Below are 26,064 nucleotides of genomic sequence, written 5' to 3'. Positions count from 1 at the left end.
TACGACTTCTATACGGGTCACAGATTCCTTGATATTCTATTTCACTATATGCACTTTCTTCGAAAAAAAAAAAAAATCATGGAATTTCATTAGTCACAGGATTACATCATTGTTGAAGTACTTTCTTTTCTATTCTTCACTCTTTTTTTTTTATTTCCCTCTATACGCATAATTATAATTTTTTTTTCAAAATCGTTAAAAAATAGTTTAGAAAATCATTTTATATTAGCTTTTGGCTATTGTAAAAAAATTTATTGTAAATCGTAAAGAAATGAGAAAAAACTTTTTGATTCATTTAATCGATTACTTGACTATTGCAAATAAATATTTACTTGAAGCCAATAATTTTTATTTGAATTACATACAAAGTGGATTTGAAGAAAAAATTTATATATTTGATACAAATATACCATTTAATTGATTTAAATAATATTTAATAGCAATAAATATTTATTTGATAATATAGTGACTGATTACAGTGGAACCTCGATTATCTGAACCCTCTGTTATCCGAACTGTAAAACATTTTATCCGAACTTCTGTTATCCGAACATTTTTTGTTTTTATTTTATGAATGTTTTTTTTATGTTATTATTTAATATATATTTAATTTAATATAAATATTTATGTCCATTTAAAATATTATATTAAATTAATAATATACAATGAAAAAAAAATTTATTTGTATCATATAATTATTATTTAAATCAATTAAATGTTATTTGTTTTAAATACAGAAATTATTGGTTCAAATACAACTTATTTAATTTAAATAAAAATCATTTCGTTCAAGTAAATATTTATTTAATAATACTCAAGTAATCGATTATTTGAATCAAATAATTTTTTTTTCAGTATATATAGTTTAACTGTGACATTGGTTTACTTTAATTATATATAAAAACATTTGAAATTTCTATTATCCGAACCCGATTCTGCCAAGGTTAGTTAGTTAGTTTTTAGGGGTGAAAACAACACCTAAATGAAAAATGACAAGATATCTTTTAAAAATTATTAATTTTTTATAAAACTTGGTATCTAGGGGTTTTTGGGGTCGCTGATTATTAATCTGATGTCAGATTTTCAAAATTCAAAATGGCGGATCCAATATGGCGGTCAAAATTTTAAGAAGTTATTGATTTTTTATCAAATTTGGTATCAAGGGGTTTTTGGGGTCGCTGATGTCGAATCAGATGTTAAATTTTCAAAATTCAAAATGCAGGATATGAAATAAAAAATTAATAAATTCTTAAAATGTTGACCGCCATATTGGATCCGCCATTTTGAATTTTAAAAATCTGACATCAGATTAATAATCAGCGACCCGAAAAACCCCTAGATTTTATATATTTTTCTATTTATTTTCTATTTATACATTTTTCTACATTTTATAAAAAATTAATAATTTTTAAAAGATATCTTGTCACTTTTCATTTAGGGGTTGTTTTCACCCCTATAAAAACTACAAACAACTTGATCTAGCAAAACGGCCAGACACGGGTAATTTTTTTTTTGGTCCTCGTTTCCAAAAATGTTGGATTTTTTGTGGGTCAAAAAAAAAGTTGAATTTTGTCGGACAGTGTAATATAGTAACTGATTATTATTTGAATCAAATAATTGTTTTTTATACAGTTTAGAAAATAATTTTTAGAGATTAGTATTTCACCCAGAGAAATGATTTATTTGAACCAAATAAAATATATTTGAATTAAATAAACGAATATTTGTCTCAGAGCCTACTAACTTATTTATTTGGCGTAAATAAAAATTTTATTTGTCAGAAATAAATTTTTCTTTGGCTCAAATAAATTTTTTATTTCAATGAAATGAAATATATTTGCAACAAATAAATGAGTTAGTAGGCTCGGAGACAAATATACCATTTCTCTGAGTGTTGTTTTTTGCTATTGTAGTAACAGTTTACAGAATCATTTTTATTATTTTTTCGCCATTGTAAAAAATCTATACATAGCAAATTGTAAAAAAATACAATTTAAAAAATCATTTTTACTGATTATATTAATTTTTTTGAATCAATATAATGAAATGGGACGAATGCGAAATTCAAAAAAAATTTTTAGAAAATATTCTGTTTTTTCCCTCTTTATTTGAAAAATATTTAGAATAGTTATTAGTATAGATATCTATGAAATATATATATCGACATAGAATGTAAGTTTACACATATACATTGACGTTTTGTCAAGCCACGTGCGAGAATATACACCTATACAATCGTATATATATATGTATTGAATCGACGAGTATTATGCTGTTGACAGCTAGAGCTAATTGAATCTTGACTCTATCTATCTGTCGACTGGAGCTGAGACTCGAATGGATTCGCAGCGAATAGCATTCGAGTTCGACGGAATCGTTGGTGTCGGAGAGAGTATCCTCCCTTCCTCACACCCTCTCTTTATTTTTTCATTTTATTCTCTTTTCTTCCTTTTTATAAATATATATATATCATCCCCCTCGCACTTGTCTTTTTCGACTTTCTTCGCTTCATTCCTTACTTTTTTTTTTTCTAAATATAAAAAAAGGCGCACACAAAATCTTCAATTTTTTTTTTCTTAAAAAATGCACTCAGAGAAATGGTATATTTGTACTAACTCATTTATTTGTTGCAAATATTAAATTACATTTAAATAAAAAATTTATTTGAACCAAAGAAAAATTTATTTATGACAAATAAAATTTTTATTTACATCAAAGAAAAATTTATTTACGACAAATAAAATTTTTATTTACGCCAAAAAAACATTTATTCATAACAAAATAAAATTTTTATTTACGTCAAATAAATAAGTTAGTTAGTCTCTGAGACAAATTTATTTAAAAATATACTTTATTTGGTTCTTTTTATTATATATATATTTTTTGTTATTGTATTTGTTATTTTATTAGTATGATATTTTATAAATGTAATTATTTTTGAAAATTGAAAAAAAAAATTGCCATTTATACAAGAGTTTGTGGTAGGAAAAAAAGGAGTGGGGAGGGGGGTTGAGGTACGTGAGATAAGAGGATTGAGGTGTACGATTCATTATCATCGAATTCTGTACCACCAATGCCTCGATTGCGCAATCAAGATGGCATCGGGAAAGGCATCTCTCGCCTTCGACTCAAACTACCAACAAGTATTTCAATATCCGCTCCAATATATTCCTACCAGCCCTTATAAACGTGTGTGCAGTTATATTGGATTCTCTCGTTCCCACCCCCCTACCCCCCCATTTTCACCCCACAAAACTTTATTTCTGTCTCTCTACCGTCTCCATCCACACTCCTTGTTGATAACACATATATATATATATATATATGCGCGATCAGTATCGAACTAGCAAAAGTATTTTTCAATTTCAAAAATTTTCCAATCACCCGCCCCCTATTTTTTTCTATAAAATTTATTGGAATGGAAAATTTATATTATAAATTAAAATATTGGTCCCTTATAGAGAAATTTATTTTTTTTTTTACATATTATACGAAATATTTGCATACACGGAAAAAAAAATCTTTATCTGGAACAGCAATATTTTTCTCTAGAATAGTATAAAAACTTTCGCTGTTCCAGGTGAAGATTCTTTTTTTTCCGTGTATATTTTGTAATTTAATTTTGCCGTTGGTAGAGGTATATAGATTAAAATAAAAAATAGGGTCAATAGATTGGGAAGTGTTTATATGAGAGAGTGACGGACAAGATAGGAAATAATTTGCTGAAGCGTAAATCTGGTGGAAAACACCTGGTCACACATGAGGTCCAAAAACCCGGTTGCTCAGGTCTTTGTTATCTCGAAAATCAACGCATTAGAGTTCAAATTCGTTTATATGAACGATCATTCATAACAATCAAAGGGTTTCCTCGTTTGAATCTAATATGATCCCTCTACTGATCTGAATTTTTGATCTATGCTAAATTTACTATTCTGATAGTAAAAAAAAAAAAAAAAAAAAAAAACTCAAATTTACTTCTCACGATTCTTTTTAAAAAATTTATCTGTTTATCTGGTTTTATGTTAATCTGATAATCGTGAATTAAAATAATATTTATATAATATTAATAAAGTATTAATATAGTATTTATATAATAATACAATAATATATTAATAATATTATATAATATTAAAACTGAAAAAAATTTATTATTTGGTTCAAATATTTGATTACTTGACTATTATCAAATAAATATTTACTGGAACCAAATAATTTTTATTTTAAATTAAATAAGCTGTATTCAAATTAGTAATTCAATATTTGAAACAAATAATTTTTAATTGAGTCAAATATAACTTTTAATTAGCTCCAATAATAATTATTTAATACAAATAAATATTTACTTGATGCAAATAATTATTTACTTGTTACAAATAAATGTTTACTTGTTAAAAATAAATATTTACTTAATACAAATAAATATTTTTATTTATCACATAAACTGTATTCAAATCAATTATTTCTGTATTTTAAACAAATAAGTTTTAATTGAGTCAAATATAACTTTTAATTGGCTCAAATAATAATAATTTCACACAAACAAATATTTGCTTGATACAAATAAAAATTTACTTGATGCAAATAATTATTTACTTGTTAGAAATAAATATTTACTTGTTAGAAATAAATATTTACTTAATACAAATAAATATTTTTATTTGTATCACGTAAACTGTATTCAAAACAATAATTTATGTATTTTAAACAAATAACTTTTAATTGAGTCAAAAATAACTTTTAATTGGCTCAAATATTAATAATTTGATACAAACAAATATTTACTTGATACAAATAATTATTTACTTGTTACAAATAAATTTTTACTTGTTAGAAATAACTATTTACTTAATACAATTAAATATTTTTATTTATCACATAAACTGTATTCAAAACAATAATTTCTGTATTTTAAACAAATAACTTTTAATTGAGTCAAATATAACTTTTAATTGGTTCAAATAATAATAATTTCACACAAACAAATATTTACTTGATACAAATAAATATTTACTTGATGCAAATAAATATTTACTTGTTACAAATAAATATTTATTTGATAATAGTCAAGTAACCGATTATTTGAATGAAATACATTTTTTTTTCAGTGTATTAAATTATTATTATTATTATTATTATTATTATTATTATTATTAAAAATAATATTAATATATAATATATCGATTAATTAACTAATAAATAGATCTTAATTGTCACAAAATGATTTAAAGAAACCTATACAGAAGGGGTTTTTAATCTCTTCGACATAAAGGGGTTAAAGCAGTACTTTTCCCGTTATTTTTCAAAAGAATTAAATTCCAATATAAAGCTACACCGCGGGCATTTTTTTTTCTCGATCCTCCTCCTTCTCGCTATTAAAACCCAAAATCTTCAATCGACAATAATTTTGTGATCTGAAATTACGTCCCAAAATCCCTTTTGTGGTCCCACGGTATATAGACAAGTTGCTTCGAAAAGCATATAATATATATATATATACTTTATTCTTTTAAACTGTTGAACAGCAATACAAATAATAAAATGGCTTTCGTTGTATATTCTATTGAGAAATTTAACCGCGAATCAAATATATTATATATCGCGCGCGTTGTGTCAAGGAAAGAGTGATAGAAAGGTATAAATATAAGAAAAAGAAACCTACCTATATGTATATGTATACTCCCTTCAAACATTATACTTGCGGTCTCTTTCATCAACGTTTTTCTTCTTAAAATGCTTATAATAATACGCACGAGATACTACGGGGCTTCTATTAAATTCAAACGAAGAAACCGTTTGAACAATAAGACCTTATGTGTATATTTGAACTGTATACCCCCCGAGAGATTGGTACCGCAATCCTTTCATTAGTCAGTAACGGGTAGTCGGAATTTTTTTTTTTTTAAGCTACTCTATAATATATATGTAATTGGAGAATAAAACTTTTATTTCTATTTTATGATTTATTCACGATTATAATTTCATGATCATTTTTAGTTTGGCCTTTGTTCGATAATTATAATATTGAAACTGATCTTATTTTTCAAGGTAAAAACTGTTTTTTTTTTCTTTAAATCAAAGAACGTTTTTTCAAATAAAAAAAGTTTTGGTACAAAAAAATTTATTTGCGATTCAAATAATCGGTTACTTGACTATTATTATTATTAAATAAATATTTATTGTATCAAATAAATATTTTGTTATTTATTTATTTTTTATTTAACAAAGTAAATGTGTAAAATGAGTAAAAATATTTATTTGTATCAAGAAAATATTTTGTTTTTTATTTTTTTTATTTCAGAAATAAATTTGGGAAATAAATACAAATATTTATTTGTATTAAGTAAATATTTATTTCTAACATGTAAATATTTATTTGTAACAAGTAAATAATTATTTGCATTAAGTAAATATTTATTTGTATCAAATAATTATTATTTGAGCCAATTAAAAGTTATATTTGACTGAATTAAAAATTATTTGTTTCAAATACAGAAATAATTGATTGTTTCAACTGAAAATTTGCTTTGCGACAATTTTTTTACATAATCAAATTTTTTTACTATTTTTTTTTTTTGAATTGCAAAATAAAAATATATTTTTTTTTAAAAACATTATTGCAAACTTCTTTGAAATATCCTCATATTATCATTTTATATTCTCGTTGTTCCTTTTTATTTGGATTTTTTCACAAGTTTCCATTGAATTCCGTGAGGCCATTATTCTCCGTAGTAATTGATGCACAATATGGACCACATTTATATATAATATGTCGGATACACGCATAAACGCGTACATTCGATAAAAAAAGTATAATAAAGTGAAAAGATCTCGATTTCTTTGCTTGAAAAAGTAAAGGAAAAAAAAAATCTCGTGTTTCCTCGTCAACGTATCACTCGCGTATCTTTACAGTTTTAAATAATCTCAAATTTCCGTAAATCGCACGCTGTTATTTGTGTCCCGCCCAATAAATTTACTTTTATTTTATACATTACATTTTTCTGCCCAAAATCATTGTTCATCGATTATAAGATGTAAGGAGATATCGCTCGATTTGACCATATTATAATTACATATATAGGTATGTATATCTATATATATTGTATATATACTATATTAAATTATATGCCTTTTGTATGTTTGAATGACGTGCGAGCACACCCACAATTTTTATTAGAGGGTTTTATTGAGTCTTTTTCCACTATTCAACTTTTATATATTAAAGGTCAGGTTCGAACACCCTCAATTTTCGATATATCAGAATTAAGTATACGATATAATATATCATAAGGATTATTACTTAAATACTTTTTTTGTAATAGTTTATTAATTTCATGATTGATGATACACACAAAGAAATATTTTATTTGAGACAAGTAAAATTTAATTTCAAAATAAAGATATATATTTTTCTCAGAATTTAATAACTTTTTATGCTTTTAAATACAAAATTTTATTCAGCGCAAATACAATTTTTATTTAGCACAAACAAAATTTTATTTAGCACAAACAAAATTTTATTTAGCGCAAATACAATTTTTATTTAACTCAAATAAAATTTATTTGAAACAATTAAAATTTTATTTAACGCAAATAAAATTTCTTTTTAAACCAATTAAAATTTATTTGAAACAAATATTTATTTGGTTCTAAGATAAATATATATATATATATTTCTCTACACTTAGAAAAATGTTCCTTTAAATCAAAGAAGTATTTCTTTGACACACTGAAAAAAAAATTTATTTGATTCAAATACTCGATTACTTGACTATTATCAAATAAATATTTATTTGTATTAAATAATTAATTATTATTTTAGTCAATTAAATGGTATTTGTTTTAAATACAGAAATTATTGATTCAAGTACAATTTATTTAATTCAAATAAAAATTATTTAGTTCAAATAAATATTTATTTGATAATACTCAAGTAATCGAGTATTTGAATCAAATAAATTTTTTTTTCAGTGTATAAAAAGGTCAAAGAAAATTAAAAAAAAATTTATTTGATTTAAAGAAAATTTGATTAATTTTCAAAGCTTTTTCAATTTCAAATAAAGTTTTATTTAGAATAAAAAATTTTCTTTGAATCAAATAAATTTTCTTTGAATTAAAAAGCGAACATTTTTTTGACCTTTTATAAAGGAAATAATTCTTTGATTCAAAGAAACATTTTTCTGGGTGTAGGTGCGTAATAGTTTTATAGAAGAGATTTAGAATGAACTGTGGAACCTCGATTATCCGAACCGTAAAATATTGAACTTTTTTTTGCCTTCTCGAATCTTAAAATTTATTTTCTTTATATATTTTTTCATTTTTAAAATTATATATATGTTCATTGTATATAAGAACTTTTTCAAAGAAAGTATGTTTAAAGTTAGAAAGTTGAAAATAAACGTAAATAATATATAAAAAGAATAAACAGGAAAAGCGTGGGACGACTAAAGCTAATTGACCGATCGATCTTCATTAGAAAGACCCGGGGTTAATTACACTGCGGTCTCTACAAAGTGGTGAAAGAGAAAGAAAGAGAGAGAGAGAGAGAGAGAAAGGGCGCGAATAAGAAAGTTTCCACGGGTGGCGCGTTTCTCAAGTTTTAATTCCGAAACCTTGGCGCAGTACATAAATCAGAAAAGAGAGAAGACGTATAAAGAGTGAAAGAAGGGGTTGAAAAGTAGCGGAGTACCACGCCTCTTTCTCTCTCTAACATTTCCCTCCTCAGGACCGAAATTAAAAGTCCTTTTTGGCCGCAATTAATAAAAACCACTTAATTTTTATTATTATAGTATTTTTCAGTTTCCTTTTGATACTTTAGTTCCGTGTTCATTGCACTGGATTTGTAATTTTACGATTAGGTTCGACTCCCAGTGGAGATGGATTTTTTTTCCATTTTTCTTCATTTAGAATGAGTACAAAAATATTTAATTTGGAAAAATTTATGTAAAAAGTTGAAAAATTTTTTTTTTTTGTTAAAAAAAAGAGTATATATATTTTCTATTATAAATTGAGGTTCGTCCCTGTATCTCAGCGACACTTCACCCTCTCTCCTGTCGCCTGGCCATAATTCGAAAAACTTTCGATGAGAACAAAAGTGAGGACTTTTGTTCCAAGTTTTAGTTCGCGGGGGCTGTTTGCGAGTGGAGCGACGCCCCGACAATGTTTTGTTCGCTTTGTCTCTTTTCCTGTTTGGCATATATATATATAATCTCTAGCTGCCCTCTCGTTACCCCTGTGAATCCCTCTCCTCTCTCTCTCATCATCCAAAAGCATATATATATATATATATATATATGTAGAGGACCAAGAGGACGTACGCAAACGCATTACTTACACAGAATTTTATCTCTTTTACTCATACCTTTTATTTCCCACCCCCCCCCTTCTCTCATTGCTATGGTTTCACTTCCTTTTTTTCCTCTCCTCTCACCCCCCCCCCCTCCTCTTCTTTGGAATCTCTCCTACCTTCATTTTTATATCGCACTGTTTCTTTCTGTCTCACGCATTGCAGAAACCTCCCACACATACAGAATCACGTTTATACCCCCTCACACTCTCTTCTTGATGGTGGACTCGATCATTGTTGTATGTCCGCTATTCTTTTATTTCGCCATTGTTCCTCTCCATATAACGAGCTTCTGAAATAATATGTATTAAGCAGTATATGTAGTTTTTTCCTCTACACTTCATAAAATTTTTTTTTATTATAAATATGTTTTTGGAGAGAATAATATTTTTTTTTTTGTACAAAAAATAAAATGCGATGGGAAAATTATGATTTAGTGGTATATGAATTTAAATAATAATATTTATTGTTAGTGGATTAATTTAGAGGGAAAGTATGGAAAAAAATTAATATGGACCACTTTTTTATAGAATTAAAATAGGTTCAAATCTACAAAGGTCGAGACAAATAAGTCGAGACAATTTTAATGCGGTTCCTAAGTGTCCTATGTCTTAAATTAAGTCTTAAAAATATATGTATGAGAGAAGCAGACGCATGTAAAGGTTGCTATGGTAACTGTTGCTATGGAAACGGTTACTAAGGAAACGGTTCCTATGGAAACGGTTGCTATGGTAACGGTTGTGATGGTAACTGTTGCTATGGAGACGGTTGCTATGGTAACTGTTGCTATGGAAACGGTTGTGATGGTAACTGTTGCTATGGTAACGGTTGTGATGGAAACGGTTGCTATGGTAACGGTTGGGCCGGATTAATAGGCTTTCAGGCTGGAGCCACGAAACCCTAAAAACCAGTAATGCTAAATTTATATAAAAAAATTTATTTGATTTAAATACTCGATTACTTGACTATTATCAAAAAAATATTTACTTGAACCATATAATTATTGAATTAAATAAATTGTATTTGAACCAATAATTTCTGTATTTAAAACAAATATTATCTCAAATAATAATTATTTGATACAAATAAATATTTATTTGATAATAGTCAAGTAATCGAGTATATTTGAATCAAATAAATCTTTTTGCTTCCTCGTGGAGGAAGCTTTGTAGTCCTTTCGTTTATAAAACTTTTAAAAGTGGCGGAAACAAATTTTTTTCTTTATAGAAACATGTTATATGAGATCCTGATCAATTGTCCGGATGTATGTATGTGTGTGTGTATGTGTGCGTGTGTGTGTGTGTGTGTGGATCCTTTTTTTGTTTAGAAGATAACTTTAACAGGTGTTAATGGATTTAGATAAAATTTAGTAGGCTCATTTATTATATTAATATCTCAAATCTGACCAAAGGATTTTGAAAAATACCCAAAAAAAAAAATTTTATCGTCTTTTTTCCAAAAATTTTTTTTTAATCGAAAAAATTTTTAAATAGAAAAATTTAAGGTTAAATATAATAAAATCGTATTCCTTACGTCAAGACAAATCGATTGATATATATAAAGTATACATTTGAGGTAAATTTAAAGAATTAATGAAAGTTAGAAAATCAAAAATTCACATTTTGGCTATAAAATATTGTGTTTTTTTTAAATTGAAGTTTATATTTGAAATAATTGTATTACTTACGTCAAGACGAATCGATCGATATATATAAAGTATACATTTGAGGTAAATTTAAAAAATTAATGAAAGTTAAAAAATGAAAATCACGTTTTGGCAATAAAATTTTTCTTTCTCCACGAGGAAGCAAATTTTTTTGCTGATCGTAAAGAGGAAGCAAAATGTTCATGTAATGAACATTTACAACTTGTTTTGATGTGTAGGTCTTAAAAACCAGCAGCTTATGTTGTATATTTACGATTATATCTTAAAACCAGTTGCGCACTTGCTGAATCCTACGCATATGGCTTTCATATAATTACTTCTTAAATTAAACTACGACAAATTAAAGTAGAATTAAATTTTAAATATTAATTTTGAACCCCAATTCGAAAATAGATATTTATATTTACATATTGTTCATTTTTTGACACTTTTATACTTGTGGACAAATTACACTTGGTAAGTGTTGATAGTGATTTGTGTACGCTTGCGGGAATATTGGTTGTATTGTCACGATTAATAGGCAATTAAACGGTTGGTACTGATCTGTCCCGAGGCAAGTTAGGGTTAGTTCTAACAGCGATTAAAACCCGCCACTTGTGGGTCTGCTTGAGGCCACGAGTTTTCGCTCTCTTCCTCTCCATCTCTCTCTTTCTACATTCCCCTCATATATATATATATATATATATATATATATATATATATATATATATATGAATTTATACATATAGATTCGTAACCCACAATACTTGGTTACGAAGCCTCCTACTATGGACCACACAATGGATATAATATATCAAACAAATTCGATCTCGCTAAATTATTGACCTCGTTAATCCCCGTTCAAGTCAGTTAGTAAAGACGGACAACAGTTTCCCTCTTTACATTGACACGTGACTTCTCATATAGGGTTGAATTCCAGATAAGGGTGATGAGGGTCCAAAATGTTTAAAATTGCAAAAGTCTCTCGATGACTTTTTTTCCAAGTATTCATTTAAAAAAAAGAAGTATTTGTCGAAAAAAAATTCTGATTCTCCATTTATGTAACAGTTTAGATCAATTTGAATCTTAATTTTTAAGAGTCTTTTTAGCTTGCTTTTATATAATTGACTTAAATTCAGCACCGCAAATTAAATTAAGTTTTAATCCTTAAATAGCAGTTATTTATCAAGTAATAAAAAACTCTCTCTTATACTTGTATAAATATTATAATAAATTAATATTTTTCTTTGTAATGCGCGTTTGCAAAATCGAATTTCATTTTCGAGCGCTACGTGATTATTAGGGTTATTTTACATTAGGGTAAAAAATTTTGAAAACTAAAAATATAAAAAATACCGACACAGAAATCTACCTTGCCGACTGATGGTAAAGAAATTAAAAAAAGAAAATATAAAAATTACCTGCACAGAAATGTAAAAAATTACCAACATAGAAATCTACCTTACCCACTGATGGCAAATAAAATTTTTGAAAAATATTACAAAATTACCGACATAGAAATCTACCTTACCGACTGATAGTAAAGAAATTTTTTTTAAAGAAAATATAAAAATTACCGATATAAAAATCTACCTTACCGACTGATGGTAAAGAAATTAAAAAAAGAAAATATAAAAATTACCTGCACAGAAATCTAAAAAATTACCAACATAGAAATCTACCTTACCCACAGATGGCAAATAAAATTTTTGAAAAATATAAAAATTACCGACATAGAAATCTACCTTACCGACTGATGGTAAAGAAATTAAAAAAGAAAATATAAAAATTACCTGCACAGACATCTAAAAATTACCAACACAGAAATCTACCTTACCTACTGATGGCAAATAAAATTTTTGGAAAATATAAAAAATTACCTACATAGAAAGTAGTAGTAAAGAAATTTTTAAAAAATGAAAATATAAAAATTACCTGCACTTAAATCTACCTTACCGGCAGATGGTAAAGATGTTTTTTTTTGAAATTTTACTAACTTTTTAAAAACTGTTTACCATCAGTCGGTAAGGTAGATTTATGCGTCGGTAATTTTTTGAAAAATTTATCTATCGTCAGCCGGTAAGGTAGGTTTCTATGTCGGTAATTTTTTATATTAACATTTTCAAAAAAATTCATTACCATCAGTCGGTAAGGTAGATTTCTAGGTCGGTAATTTTTTATATTTTATTTGAATAAAACTGTATTGAATTGTATTCTGTTTTCGAAACAAGTAAAATTTAATTTATTTAAATAAAAACTATTTAGGGCAAGGATAGTTAAGTAACCGATTATTTCAATCAAATAAATTTTTTGTGCTTTAGTTTTTTTTTTTAAATAATTCATTTTCAAATGCATAGTAATTATACAGTTATTTAAAAATTGGACATAACTAATTGAACAAACTAAACGATAAATAATATTGATAAATAATTATTCAGTGAATAACTAATAATATTTGGTGAATATATAATACTAAAACTGAAATACATGAGCGTATACAAATATAGACATATATGTAGGATATATAAGTACTATATATATATATATATATATATATATTATAATATGCAGCGTATAGAGTTAGAGACTGATGTACATGTTCGCTAGTGGTTTCAGCAGAGATTCTTATGCAGCATTATTATTATTCGCATAAGTACAGTGGGTACATATAAACCGTCAGTTAAGCCAGGCATTGTTTCCAACAACACGTGGGGGCCTGGTGATCCGCACGCTCTATTGAAAGTCTATTGTCGAAATATATCTACTCTGTCAAACGCATGTGTACCTATATCTGGCTACCCTTTCGTCGGACGAAGCAGATTTTATGGCTTTTCAATCGAGAAAGAGAGAGAGAGTGAGAGTGAGTCTAACTCACTTTTTTCCTGACCCACTCACAAATGGAATCGAATCTAAAAATCACGCCCTTCATCCTCGCTATATCTTCAAAGTATAACTGAATTATGCATATTTTTATATCGATCACATAATTTATATATCTCGCTTCATATTTATTCCAAGTGTTTGTTCTCTTTCCAAATCTTATTTTCCATCTCTTTTTTGCACAAAAAAGACAGTGACAATTATATTATTATTTTTCTATAGGTAGTTTTTCAAATATGAAGCCTTGGATTATATACGCCTTTTTTCGACTTATTTTAATAAGATGCAACTTTTTCGACTTTTGTTTTACACTTTTTTTTACAAAATTTTTAAACAAAATACGTATTCTTCTATATATTTCAATTATTTAATAAATTTTTTCTAAATTAATTATTTTTAATAATTTTAATTAAATTTTTCAGAAATTCAATTATCCTAAACTATTTTTCAATAAAAAAAATTTTTAATTTCAATTTTTTGTCTCTAATTTTTAATAAATTCTTCAGCAACAGAAATCATCAAAATATTCCATTTCAAAATAACTGGAATTCAATTATAATTTAAAAAACGTCAATTTTATATCTTCTAAAATTTAATTATTTCTAAAAATACTTACAAAATTTAATCGAGTATTTGAATTAAATAATTTTTTTTTAGTGTATCTAAAATTATTTAATAAATTATTTTCAATTTTGTAAAATTTAATTATTGTCTGAAATTTAACAAAATTTTTGTATCTTAAAGGCTGAACTATTGAAAAAAAAAATTTATTTGATTTAAATAATTGTAGTTACTTTACTATGGGGTGGTAGCGATTCTATTATCAAATAAATATTTATAAATAATTTTTAATTAAATTAAATTGGATCAATAATTTCTTTGAAACAATAATATACGATTTAATTTGCGACTTTATTTGCAATTTTATTTGCGACTCAAATAAAAATTATTTAAAATATTTATTTGATATAATAGTTGATTTGAATCAAATAAAATTTTTCAATGTAGAAAAAGGATAAGTAATAGATTAAATTTTACTCGTTAAATAATTGGCCAGAGTACTTTAAAACAATATTTTGATTGTTCGCGGCGCGCGTGAGTTATTAATTATTTTGTTCCTATTGATATGCGGTGTTGAATATATATATATATATATATGTAGGGAATCGATTATATAGGAGGTTGTAAACACACGAGGGATTATGAATCGCAATTTATCAACTTGTCCGCTGTAATAGACGAATTGCAGATGTATTGCAAGTACTTACACATATGTTTAGCAGAACAAGCTGGCAGCTTCCGACGTCAAATCCAGTCGAGTGCCCTCTATCATATGTCAGTGTCCACTAATTAACATTAACTCGTAGAAAAATTTTACAAAATGGCCTCTCCCCTATCCTCAATATAAATATATATTATATTTTCCCCGAATAATCAAATCTGCGATGAATACTTCAATTTTCCAACATTTAACTTATTTTCAATTTCTATATTTTTTTATCCATATTTGACTTTTTCGCCAAATAAATAGTTCAAATATACTTTTATAATTCCAATAAAAATTATCTAATGTATAGGTAAATATTTATTTGCATCAAATTTTTTTCGTACAATACATTTTTATTAATTCAAAATTTTTTTGGGAAAATTTTGGAGGATTTCTTTTTTTATTTCCCGAAAAGGATATAGATTACGAGTGACATGGTTCATCATATAAATTTTCGTGTCTAGAGAGAGAGAAAAGTAGAAAGAAAATAAAATTATCATAAGGCAACGATAAAGGACAAGCACCCCCTGGCGTATATAAGAAAGAATATATTCTAATATGGTGTGTGGTATTTTTTTTTTTTTTTGATTCTGCTCGCGGGACTCTGGCGCAAGCACGGTAAGGGTGGATCTTGAACGATCAAAACCCCTTTTACATTACTCGAACGATACCTACGCGGTTAGAAAAATATATTTTGTCTGCACCTATACGACAAGTGCCAGTCTTAACGTAGTGAGAAGATCTGAAGGGGGGAAGGAAGCTATTATCCACCTCGATTTTAAACGCATCTGCCAGATATTGCGCATTGTGCCAATAAAAATTTCCATGCAAATTATACCTCTCCGATACGCCTACTTTTTCTATATATTATTCCATGACTGCATTTTTCTTTCTTTATCATCATCATCATCATCGTTTCGTTGACGAAAAAAATTAATTTTTTCTAAAAATATTTTTATCTTAATATTCTCGTATTTTTTTTCTTTGTTAGTCGGCTTTTTGCCATAGAAAATTTTGAGACATTAAAAATTAATTTAATACCAAAATTGGATTAAAAAATTAATTTATTTTTTAATACCATATATTATTGAAACTTTTTTTCTCGAATTTAATATATGGGATATTAGAGAACAATTTCCCAAGTACATTTATATATATATATATATATATAATATAATGTGGCTCACGTGTGCAACAATAAGGTATATATAAATAAACTTAGGAGTTCTTTTTTAAAAAGGTCTTTTCATATATTCGAGGCATTCATCAACAATAAACCGAAATAATACATAATGGTATTGCTTTGACGAGCGCGCGAAAGACTTAAACCCTTTTTATAATGGGGGTTTCTTCGTCGAAATTTTTGTTCTTGCCACTCGGCTTTTTTTTTTCTCGACAATGAAGCTCTCAAGTGATATCAGTGACCTATACATCCTCACAACAAGTGTATATAAAATACACACATACATATAATTATTTTCAAAAATTTTATTCGGAAAATTAAATTTCATAAGATTTTCCTCTAAAAATGATTAGCGTGCTTTCAGAGAAATAGTTAATTTGACTTAACCAAATTGTTTAATTAACCTATTTTTAAAAAAATTAATTAATTAATTAAAATAAAATTAATTTAAATTTAAATAAAAAAATTTGGTTGCATAAAATTTATTTATGTTAACAGAAAGAAATTTTTATTTAAAGTTGTTTGTTCCACTTAACCAAATTATTGTCTTTGATTGAGCGTATTGTAACACCCCCTTCCTCCCTCCTTAAAAGTATTTAAATGAATTTTTTGTAAATTGAAATAATTAAATCACAATTCACAGGATAAAAAAAAGAAATGGTTAAAAAAAAAATATTACTGGCTATTCATCTGAAAAGGAAAAAATTGTTTTTTGTAATAAATTTTTTGAATTGGTCTCCGCTTTTATAGTATTCAAAACAGATCTCAACTGCAGGAGAAAAAAGTATAACCATCTGGCGGCGTAAGTGTGGAACTATAAAAATCCCCTTATTATAGTTCTTCACTTACACCGCCAGATGGTTATAGTTTTTTCTCCTGCTTTTTTATTTCATAATTAGAGATATATATATTAACATTCATTTGAAAACTAAAAACCTAAATCATTTAAAGTCTTTTTAAAAAAGAAGAAATAGTGGAAAAAATAATATTACTGCTATTCATCTGAAAAGGAAAAAAATTGTTTTTTGTAATAAATTTTTTGAATTGGTCTTCGCTTTTATAGTATTCAAGACTGATCTCAACTGCAGGAGAAAAAACTATAACCATCTGGCGGTGTAAGTGAAGAACTATAATAAGGGGATTTTTATAGTTCCACACTTACGCCGCCAGATGGTTATAGTTTTTTCTCCTGCAGTTGAGATCTGTTTTGAATACTATAAAAGTGGAAACCAATTCAAAAAATTTATTACAAAAAACAATTTTTTTCTTTTCCAGATGAATAGCAGTAATATTATTTTTTCCACTATTTCTTCTTTTTTAAAAAGACTTTAAATGATTTAGGTTTTTAGTTTTCAAATGAATGTTAATATATATCTCTAATTATGAAATAAAAAAGCCCTTGAATAAGGCCCAATAGCTGAAAGGGCATTGAAAATAATAGATTCATATGAGCTGTGAGTGGTACCCATGGGTCTTAGTGCCATTTATAAGTATAATAAATACAAACGTTTAAGGGTCCATTGTTAGCAATTGTTTCGCGATTGCTCTTCGAAACAGCGAAAAAAGATGTTGGCAACGCGGGGCGCTCGCCACGGGACACTCGTGTCAAGATCCTTAAATACTCTATACCTATATAACTCCTAATAATATCGAAGGGATATATAAATACATGTAAGGAAAGGGCATCGAAGGGTACCAAAGGTCGTGTAGATGTTAAAAAAAAAGCTCTGCGGGATCCCACAAGCTAGTATCTCGAGAGTGCTCTCTGTTACTTGGCTATTATTATATATATATAGTAGGTACACTTACCTCCGCTATATATTCGCTTTGCCCTCGATTAAGACGAGGTAAAGTATCCATGGGGTTTTTCCATGCCGAAGGCTCGATTGAGCGAATGAAACTCGAGATCTGATCGTTATTGCTCTCTCTGTCTGTCTCTCTGAAGACGATCCGTTTTTACTGAATACATGCCATGGATCCTTAAAACCTTTTCTTTTCTCCTTATGTGTCTCCTCATATGTGATCTAATTACAAATACCGTTTCATCTAACTCTGGAGGGCATTCCCTTTTTTTTTTTTAATCTATAGAAATCATTCCCTTATTCTTATTTTTGTACTATTCGACACAATTATTTACGAGTTCACCTGATTTTTTATGGTTGATTTCATTTTTTGATATCTTTTTTTCTGTATTATAAATGAAGCTTGAAAACACAGAAAATTAAAAGGCATTAAAATAAGCTGCAACGCTTATTATTTTAATCCAATTTTGTTTATTTTAATACCAAAATTGATTAAAATAATAAGCGTTGCAGCTTATTTTAATGCCTTTTAATTTTCTGTGAAATAAAGGCAAGCGGAAAATTTGTCTCTAAATGGTTAGAATTGATTAGGGTATTTGTGGTTATTAGCTGAAAATTGATGCTGTGATTAAAATCGGTTAAAACAATAGTTTTATTTTTAGAATTTATTTTTTGGTATAATGATATTTTTGGTAGGGTAAATTTTATTAATCAGTAAAAATTTCAACTAATTTCAAGAAGTGATTCACTTTTTGTATTGAATTAGTAAAATTTTCTTGAGCTTTAAAATTGTATTAAAAATTAAAAACATCGTGGAATTTAGTAAAGTAATATTAAAAAAAAAATATTTAAATTTAAATATTATAATTATTTTAATTTAAAAAAAAATCGAAGTGATTTTGGAATTATTTTTATACCTAAATTCCTAGTTGTAAATGTTTACATTATTGAAATAAAAAGGGTCTCTAGCTGAAAGTAATAAACAATGCGGATAGAAAATCCCAAAGTTAATTTCATTCAGTTGCAATTCATTTATCTGTTGAGACGTTCTCAATGTAATTGTAAATGTTTAATTTTAAAATCAACTACACATTTAAATTGTAAAATAGTTTCGGGAGTGCTCGGAGTTTTTTTAAATTCTCAAACGAAGAAATTTTACTATTAAAACTTTTTTTTATCATTTAAATTTTTTTGTGTCCCCGGAGTGTACGAAATTCTTAAAATCGCGATCGTTTAATTAATAGGAAAAGTATTTGTTTCTTAATATATGCATTTTTGGAAGTGTTCGAAATTGTTTAAACCGTGACTGTTTTCGGAAGATTAAATATTTGATACATCGGAAAAAGAAGACTAAGGTTAGAAATTTTTTTTATAGATAATAAGTTGCATGTAATTATTTTTCTAAAAAGTAAATTAAAACTATTAAATTAGTAAATTATTACAGTACATTATAAAAAATTAATCAATAAACCATTTTAAAGCTCAAAAGTCTATGAAATTATGGAAATTTTTTTTTTCTTGGTTTAAATATATTGTAATTGACGTGGAATGAAGGGAATAATTTATATGTGTATTTAAAATGTGAGAGGGCGAGGGGGGAAAATATAGACGGAGCAACAATTTAATTGAAATTTTCTCACCCGTCTTTTATCTCTTTGCGAACCCCGCGAGATCTTTCCTCTAGCACTCTCTTCGACCCTCGCCACGTTGTCAATTGCAGGTCAACACCTTTACACGTCGCGTGCGGCTAATCGCTTTAAAATTAAATACCAGTTCAAACTCTGTGGGAGAAAATAAATTGGCAAAATATATATATTTTCACAATTTTTATATCATATTATATTCTCATTTGCGGTTCATCTATATATCATAAATTGATATTGTTTTTTATTTTCGAAAATATGATTGCGTAATTTAAAATTTTTTTAAATTTTCTTTGAAGTGAATGAACTTTATTTGGAACATTAATTTCTGCATTTTGAAATAAATACCATTTAATTGATTCAAATAATATAATGGTGAAAAATAAATTTTTGTATATGTACTTAATTTGGAATTAAAAAATTTTGGTTTGGTTGCTACAACAAATCTGTATTGTTGCATTCACAGAAAATTAAAATAAGCTGCAACGATTATTATATTAATCCAATTTTCCTTATTTTAATCCATTTTGGTATTAAAATAAGCAAAATTGGATTAAAATAATAAGCGTTGCAGCTTATTTTAATACCTTATAATTTTCTGTGTTAACAATATATTTGTTACTACAAAAAATTTTTAGTTGTTACAAAAAATTTTTATTGTTCCTTACAATAAAATTGTATTATAACAACTAAAAATTTTATTATTCCTTACAACAAATTTGTTGTAACAAATTTATTGTTAATGCAACAAAACAGATTTGTTGTAGCGACCAAACAAAGTCAGAAGTTTACAAAGTACAACAATCTATTTTTCTCCGTGTAAATCAAATAAATTTTTTTTTCATTGAATTGTCTTTTATAGTTTAAAAAATTATAAAATAGAAAAATAGTTCAACCCAAATATTTTTTGAAATTCAGATCTACGATTTTCATTATCAATTTCTGGCCTACTTTCATCTCACTCAAAATTGAAAGCGAATAAATACTTTCGGCCTATAAATCTTATATGCAAAATTCAATCGAATTGTGAAAGGGAAAGAGAGAGCAAACGGAATGTAGGGAAAGAAATTAGTATCTATGGAATATATCTATGGGGGAAATTATTCACAGCGTTTATCCTATATATAAAAGGTATATACGCAACGGCACGCTTCGATGACAGAAGACAATTTTAATATAAAACGAATATAATAGAGAGTGGAAGGTGGCAAAAGAGGAGTCTTAAAAACCAGAAGGAATGAGGTATATATATATATAAAGTATAAGGTCACTAAGAATGAATTGAGGCGAATAAAGTGAGAGATAAGGGAAGATCCGTTGCTGGCTACGTGAAGGGCATGTGAAACGGTATTCAATATCTTGGATCCTTTACCCTTCTTTCCCCCATCCCTCTCCTCCTCTTTGGACCTCAGTGAAAGGGGATGAGTTTCTTGTGGTTTGGTATGCTCATTGTCACCGCGAAACCATTCCTTGTGAATTCGAAATTACGTGCTCTCTTATAACCTATACCTATATATATACTTGCTATATATGTTATCTAAAAATAATTCCTCTTATTGTTCCTTATATAAAAATTGTCTTCAAAATTTTGCAACATAAATTAGACTTTCCTTCCTTAAGGTCATGTGTGATTGTTATAATTTCATGTAAATAATCTCCGGAAGGTTTTTTTTTTTTGCAAAACCTGCGGAGAAAATTTACATGTGAAATCACAATTATTACATAACCTTAAAATACACGGAGAAAAAATGGAAAAACAAGTACACGGAGAGAAATTTCTAGGAATATTTACCGTGCTGCCACCTGAAAGTAAGTACAAAGTGAATTCTGTCAGTTTTTACTGTGCTGCCTCTACAATTTTGCATTACAGATTGTAGAGGCAGCACACAGTAAAAACTGCCAGAATGCACTTTGCATTCACTTTCAGGTGGTATATATTCATAGAAATTTCTCTCCGTGTAAAGTAACTTTTACTATACTTTAAGAGTAAAACCGAAACTGTCCACAATTTCTGCGCATTTCTGTTAATTTTTAATCCAAAAATAGTAAAATTTACTATTTCCGGAATAATTTTTACTATTTCAGAAATAAATTTTACTATTTCTGGAGTAAAAATTGCCAGAAATGCGTAGAAACTGCGGATAGTTCTAGTTTTATTCTTAAAGTAGTAAAAGTTACTTTATTCGTTTTTTCATTTTTCTCCGTGTAGGACTGTATTTAGGATTTCTTGTCATAGAAAAAATTCACCGAAACAAGTTTAAATTTTGAATGAATAGACATTAATTCTGAAATTTTTCTTTTCCTAAAAGTAAACGCCCGAGTCGAAATTTAGACTCTCTATAAGTTCTCTAAAAACCTCCTTTTATCCTCCTTTTATTCTCTCCAACACTTTCATACCCTCTTTTCGACCTCGAATTTGCAAAAGTGGAAATATCTGCTATACTGGAGGCTGAAAGGAGGGTTTAAAGATGACTAGAGAGGCGTAAAAGATGTTAAAAAAAACAAAAAAAACGAAAAAATAAAATTAAAAAAATGTAAAAATTGGATTTTTTTTCTTAAGGACATTATTTATTGAGCCTATTGAAGATATATTTATTGGTCTTTGTCGTAATACTATAAAACTTTTAGGAGGAATAATATTTTGAAAAATTCAAATTAAGAAAAAATTCCAAGACCTCTTTTCAACCTCTAAACATGCAGATTTGGAAATAAGCGCATGATTTCAGGCTGAAAAGAGGCTGAGAAAATCGAGGGTGAAAAGAGGGAAAAATTTCGACTCGGGCGTCGAAAAAAATTTAAAAAAATTTTACTGTATTATAGGAAAATATTACAGTGTTTGGAATTAAATATACAGAGAAAATATAAAATTGAAAGTTTGTTATATGTCGAGATATATATATATATATATACATATATATATGACAAAATAATAGTGTAGGAAAAAAGGAAGAAGGACGGACGGTTTTGTTATTGTAGCGCTAATGGATGGGCAAATATGACGACACTACCGAAACTAAAACGGATGCCGACACTGTATATAGGAGTCGGGGATGAAAGAGTGCCACAGGTAACTGGTATTTAAAGTTTACACTGTCAAGATACACTTGTCCACTTCAAGTCATTACATTATACGAGATATATCTTGTATGACTATACATTTATTTGTGTGCTTTTTCAACAAAAAGAAAAAAAAAAACTTCGTTTGGTGATATTTCCGAAGGATTATATCTTATAAATTTAAAAAAATGAAAATTTTTCCAAAAAAATCCGCGGACTTTGACATTGATAAAAATAATTTTATTAATTTTTTATGGTTGGCAGTTCCGTATTTTGGAATTCTTGTGCCAATATTCTGAAATTATATTCTAACCATAAAAATGGATGTCAACCATAAAGTGTCTGTTCCGCAACTAGAAGACATCCATTTCTATATACCCAGAGCTTGCAGCAACCTTGCGGGAAGCTAGCCACGCAGTATTGCCAACCTTGCTCGGCAAACTTACTGCAAGCTTCAAATGTCCTACATGACGCTTACCGAAAGATTGCACTGTAAGGTTACTGCAAAATTGCACAATAAGATTATCGCAAGATTTCTGAGTAAGCTTGCACGGTTATCTTGTAGTAAGGTTGGTGCAAGGTTGCCAAATAACCTTGCTTAAAACCTAAAAAAAAAACTAGCAAGGTTATTTGGTAACCTTGCACCAATCTCACCGTGCAAGCTTATTGTGTAATCTTGCAGTAACCTTATACTGTAATCTTTCGGTAGGCTTACTGAGCAATCTTGCAATAATCTTATTGTGCAATCTAGCAGTAACCTAACACAGTAATCTTTCTGTAAGCTTATCATACAAGCTTGGGCCAAGCGGGACATTTAAAGCTTGCGGCAACTTTGCCGTGCAAGGTTGGCAATATTGCGCGACAAGGTTGCCGCAAGCTTACGTGCTATCTGGATATGGTTAGGACATCCATATTTTGGAACCCTTATGCAATTTTCAAAATGATGATTTCCCAAGCATAAAAATGGATATCAACCTTAAAATGTGTCAATTAAAAAATCCTAGGAAAGGCCAATTTGTAAAACATTTAAAAAAAATAAAAACTCCACAGTTGCCCTGACGTATTTATACAAAATAAATAAAAAAAAAAAAAGTAGTAAAAACTTGACATGGGGATTTTACTGAAGAGATGGAGGAGAAAGGATTATTGAGAAGGAAATACCATTGATGCAAAGTGAAAGTAATTAATGGAATATGCTTGAATAATAGACTGAACTCGATCCTGAGGTTCTTGTCGATTGGAGAAGGGCTCGTGCCGAGTGGGAGAAAGAGCGCGCCTGTTAAAGAGTGGGGGGAGGAAGGGGATGATGAGTGGAGGGGGAGGGGGTGTTGGAAGAAGGGGAAGGGAGACGGAACGTTATCATGGATTTAATTAATATTTCATTTGTATGCTATTTCTCGCCTTCAAAACCTACCTCCTCCCCCCCCCTTTTCCACCCCCTCAACTGAAAGAGCTTTCCGTCCGAATATATATCTGTATATCCACATTTATATATTCACACACAGACAAATTTGAACCGATTTCAGAGACAAATTTTAACAGCATCCCTATAAATGTGTGTGTGTGTGTGCAACGATGTATTGGAGCTTATAGTGTATACAACGAGGCACATCCAAAACAGGACAGGGAATGGAACAGACCAAGCTGTCTGTATTTCAATTTAGCACGTCCATTGTTAGATACTAATATTATTCAGTTGGGAATTGTTTCGCGACACCCTCTCTCTCGCATTCTGGCGAATGATTTCGATCGCGTTTACACACTCGCACACAATTATTAATATATATGTATACATTTTTGGGCTATTATTCCAGAGCTTTCCTGTATCTAGAATCAATGTCTGTTGATGATTATATAATCTCTCTCTTTATTGCTGAAATTATAAATATATCGAATAATGAAAAGAAAAAAAGGCTACAAAATCTAGGAAAAGTAAAATTTCAGAAAAAGTTTTGTAACGAAAATGAATTCATGCATTTTGAAGTCTAAAAAAAAACCTATATATGAAGATGAGAGACCGCTTTTAACATTTTTAACCTTCTTCAATATTGACTTTCACTTCGGGTGGGAATCATTTACTTAACCGCCTACCTGTATCGGTACACGTATCCAACTTTTCGTTCTTGTATTTATTATAATATGTAAACCTGCATATTATATATGTATAGACGAAATAACTTGACCGGCAGCGCGTTATGAACTTTTTCTTTTTCCTCGAAAGAAATAAAGTGTTGCCGAACTTGGACAAATATCGTTTCTTATTTACTTAGATTAAATAAAAAATTATTCATAACAAATAAACGCGCGTGATGGAAAAATTTTAATTTTATCCGATTTTCTAAATTTTCAAGTGCAAGAAATTCTATTTTAAATTGCAACATTTTTAAGGCAAATTAAGTCATAAAATTCATTATTTAAATTATAATTTGATTTGAAAAGATATATATACTGTTATTATCTGTTTCTTTGATATATATAAAAGTGAATGCTCGTCTCAAATATCTGCTCTATTCACAAAATGCCTTCGCACCCTCGCCAATCAAATGAGGCTTAACATTCCAGCCAAGCCAGTCAAGAGAAGATCCCTCATCTCCAAACGCTTCAAATTATAGAGAATAGACAGACTCTATTGTATGTAATAGACATAGTAACCCCGCTAAAGAACTAAATAGCAGGTGGTTCACGTCCCTAACATTATTATGAAATATACAACTCAACGGGGCGCATGTTTATTAGTTACACCCTGACAATTTCAAAATAAAATGAACTTATCTGGTGACAAATTAGAAAATTATCGAGATAGTTGAAAAACATTTTATTCAAAATAATTTATTAGAATTAATTTTAAAGAATCTTGTAATAATTTGAAAATTTTTATTTTTCAAACTTAATTGTTACAGAGGTCTACAAAATAAGACTATTTTTTGGATGAAGTGGTTACCAATGTATTTTTGTGTGCTGAACACGATTTCCAAAAATGTAGCACGTCAGGATTTTGACGTGGTCTTTTGCTCCTCCAAAACTGTGTTTTTGAGGGCTTTCAGTATTTTTTTTCTCCTTAATCCTACGTGCTAGAAGACTTCTATATAGGCTGAAATTAAAGCTTAAATCGTACACTTTAAGACCCATATGCGCAAGATGAAAATAATTGTGGTGCAAAAATGGTGGTACTGACATCAATAAACTTTTTGGGTGCCTTGAACCTAATTAAACCTTCTTAAAGTGTACGATCTATGCTTTCATT

This window comes from Leptopilina boulardi, unplaced genomic scaffold (genome assembly GCF_019393585.1).
Source record: "Leptopilina boulardi isolate dan_hultmark-lab unplaced genomic scaffold, ZJU_Lbou_2.1 LbouV2_325, whole genome shotgun sequence".
Lineage (NCBI taxonomy): Eukaryota > Metazoa > Arthropoda > Insecta > Hymenoptera > Figitidae > Leptopilina > Leptopilina boulardi.
Note: the sequence above shows the minus strand (reverse complement) of the source record.